Genomic DNA, 3716 nt, shown 5'->3' with positions numbered 1-3716 from the left:
TTACCCACTTAAGCAGCAATTAATGCAACTGTCTTTTGTTTGTTTGTTGGTTGTTTTTTGTTTGTTTGTTTGTTTTGTTGTGGTTTTTGTTGTTGTTGTTGTTTGGGTTTTTGCTTTGTTTTGCTTTTTATTTTTTCTTTTTTTTTTGTTTTGCTTTTGATTTTTTCTTTTTTTTGTTTGTTTTTTTGCTTTGAATATTTTTTTTAATGTGTCAGTCATTTTTATGTTTATGTTTCAGGCATTTCTCTATGATCTTCATCTGTTGCTGGAGATGATCATGTGTATCTGCCTTTTTTGAGAATTAGTCCTCCAAGCAGTTGCTCATGGAACTTGAACAGCCATGGGAACTGCAGCTTGCTGCTGGTTTGGACCTAGGAGAAGCCAAAATGGGAGTCCTGAGTAATCCCAGGAGAGGGAAAGTGTCTCCTCCATCAGCACATCGGCTGAAGCCTGGCATATGGGCAGGACAAGCAGACGTTTTCTCCCTTGCTCTGAGAGCCCTTTTCATGTAAACTGTGCAGAACAGAAAATTCAGCTGTTCCCTTTTCCCACAGGTTAGCATGGATAATAAAGACACGTCACTCTTTGCTTTCAGATATTTTTCTAAACTATTTTGATCCTTGAAACATTTATACTAACAAAGAAATTCCACTGCCTCCTTGTCTCCCTCCCTCCCACCCCCACCCCAATAACTTGCTCTGTCTTGAAACTCTGACTTGATTTTTGGCATATATTTGCATACATTAGAAACGGAGAGAGGATTAAAGTTTAAGAGGAAATTGTGGCTAGTGTGAAAGGGGAACAAAAGGACATCTGTGAAGTAGCCCACAACTGGCAAGGAAAGCTATTCCACCTCCAGCACCAGCTGCAGGGGAAGTGGTGCCCACTGCCCCAACAAGACTTTCTTTGTTTTGCTGCAAAAACTGGGAGTGGTGGCTTTTAAAGTGACACAATTTGAGGTGAGGAGCTTCCTTTTTCCCTGCTCTATTCTGATATCATATGGCAACAGATGTTTTCTAAGCAAATAATTTCTCCCAAGATTACTCCAACAAAATCTTCCAGATCCAGAGGGAGTACAGATTTATGGTGCTGGGTCTCTCTGCACCCACAGGCAGGCATGCAGGAGTTGCTGCTGTAAATTTCTCCAGAGCTCACTAGCCCTCCTAAACTTGCCACTTCCTCCCAAGGCAGAGGAGGACTTTTCCAGCACTGCTTGGTCCCACAGCAGCAGAAGAAGCTGGGGACTATGTGGAGGATGTGGCAGATGGGGGAAAGTGATGTGGGACAGGAAACAAGCTGGAGCTGAAGGGAAAGCTTGAGAGTAATAGAAGAGGAGGACAAAAAGATGCAAACGGGAAGAAAAAAATGTGTGCAAAACTGGCTTTCAGTAAGATAAGAGGGAACTGAGCTTCTGAGGAGGAGGAAAGTAAGAGAGGAAAGAGATGGGGAAACACAGTAATGTGAACATGATTCCACCCTGCTGGGGGAGACACTTTTCAATTCTGAAATGGTGGAAGCACTCTGGATGCATTAGAAATATCCTTTTAATACTCCAAAACCTTGCTTACCTTCTGCTCCCAGATCCCCTGAAAGGTGTAATGTGTTCATCCTCTTGCTGGGGACACTAAAGAGAGAGGTGTCTGGAATCAGACTGGTCAAATCTCTCTCCTAACATTTAGTTTTCTCAAGGGTTTAGAGCCCTGCAGACAGTCCTCCATAAATATTCCCTGAAAATATGGATTTTTTGCCATGAATCTGCAAGGTATTGATATCTGAATCTTATGTGTTTCCTTCTTGGGTGCACAAACTTGGACTGCTTGGCTCCATTTCCCCCTCTGCCTCAGCCACTTTGCTGTTCTCTTCTCCCATGCCTACATTCCTGCTTGGGGGCCACTGAAGACTGTAAGGTCAAAAGGAGTCCTGGGGTTTTTCCCCATGTGAGATTAATGTTCACATAGTGGTGACAACCTCCCTGTGTGTGCCGAGCCCACGCAGTTTGTATGCTGTGATGACTGTGTCCCAGACAGACTCATCCACACCACTTTTGTCAGGCTGGCAGAGTCCTCCCTGCTTTCCACCATCATTAAGCTTTAATTAAAACATAAAAGTGGCTCAAACCACCAGCTTTAAATGACTTTCATGAAAAAACCAATCAGCCAAACACCAAAATATCCTGCATGGGCTTTCTTTGGAACACATGAAACTAAAAGTCTCTGGGAATTCTCATGTGTGATTTGAATTTTCTGTAAATCACTCTGTTACTGCCAGGTCCCTTCTTTCCTTGTGTGCACTTGGATGATGATGAGGAGATCTAAGTTTACAGTATGCCCAGGAGTGGTAGAGCTGAGCTTTTTAAAAGGTTTGGGGTTTTTTGTTACTTAGTTTTTCAATTTGTTCCATTTAAAGAGGGTGGGATTTCTTCATAAAGATAAGAATTATGTTGGAAGTACTGACTAATACGAGTACTAACTGCTCAGCTCAAGGTCAGGTAGTTTTTAGATTACATGTAATAAGGAGACATGGGGAAGGTTTAGAAAAAAAACATAACTTTTGCACATGATTTTGAAGGGAAATTATTTAAATTTAAATTGTAAGTTAATTTTTGCAGTTGTTGGCAACCTGTCTTTAGTTGGATACATTTCTAATTGGGAAAGTCCTGATTCCTAGTCTGTGAGGTGAATATTGAGTGCTGAGTGCCACTGAGAGGTTTACATCTCTCCCTTGTGACATCATCAGTGTCCTCATAAGCTGCTACATGGAATCTTCTGATGAAACCTGACTAATAGCATGGATATAAAAAAACTTTTATAGTCATCCCTACTGGTAAAGCTTACCTGATAACATTAAAAAGGTGATCTTACTGTGAGCAGTCTGAAAAATAGCCTAGAATATGAAAGAAGACATCATCTTTTCTCCTGCCTCTCAGTAGATGAAATAAGCTGACTTTCTATTTTGGCCTCTTCTGGCTCCCATGTTTTTGTGGATACCACCAATCAGGCAGACCAAATCTCCTTGCTTCTCCCTGTGTTGGCTTCCAGGCACTGTGGAACAGGCTGTGTGTATTTCACAGTCAGAACTGGGCATCACATGTAGAGTTTGAGGGTTAGTGGTGCCATGGCTGATGCACAAAAGGGAAAACCACCTGGGTTCATGAAAGCTGTCACTCTTCAGAACCTGATCCTACAAAAACCAGGAAAAATATGTTCATTGCTAATATGGTAGCACAGCTATATCACCAAAAGAAACAGAACTCAAGTACAAGAGGGTGCCATTTTTTCCTAGCAGTTTCAAGGCAAAGCTGTCCTAAAAGATGGTATGGACAGCAGCCAAACAGTGCTGAACTGAGGGACTCATTCTGGAGTTCAGAGGAGACACTTGGTCTGAGAGGAGCTTCATCTCAGACTGGCTGGACCTGAGTCACAGAAGAACAAAGTGACTTGTAACAGAATAGCATCACATTAGCATAGCATAGCACAGCATAGCATAGCATAGCATAGCATAGAATAGCATAGCATAGCATAGCATAGCATAGCATAGCATAGAATAGAATAGAATAGAATAGAATAGAATAGAATAGAATAGAACAGAACATTTCCGTCAGAAAGGATCTACAACAATCATCCAGTCCAACTCCCTGGTCAATTCAGGGCAAGTGAATGAGTTGTTAATGTATTTTTAATTTTTTTTCTTATTTTCTTTTTTTTTTGTCACACACT

At 41.5% G+C, this 3716-nt stretch overlaps 1 long non-coding RNA gene across 1 annotated transcript; it reads right to left on the bottom strand.

The window, feature by feature from the left end:
* Window positions 1-220: 220 nt before the first annotated feature.
* On the bottom strand, window positions 221-2693 carry LOC135298210 (uncharacterized). The gene is made up of 3 exons (XR_010360223.1): window positions 2620-2693; window positions 1569-1624; window positions 221-371 (listed from the first exon to the last, which is right to left on the bottom strand). It is a non-coding gene; the product is annotated as an uncharacterized LOC135298210 (long non-coding RNA).
* Window positions 2694-3716: the final 1023 nt, after the last annotated feature.

The sequence above is a fragment of the Passer domesticus genome, chromosome 3 (assembly GCF_036417665.1).
Source record: "Passer domesticus isolate bPasDom1 chromosome 3, bPasDom1.hap1, whole genome shotgun sequence".
NCBI classification, from domain to species: Eukaryota; Metazoa; Chordata; class Aves; order Passeriformes; family Passeridae; genus Passer; species Passer domesticus.
The sequence above is the reverse complement of the archived record's forward strand: the minus strand, read 5'-3'. Positions and strand labels throughout refer to the sequence as shown.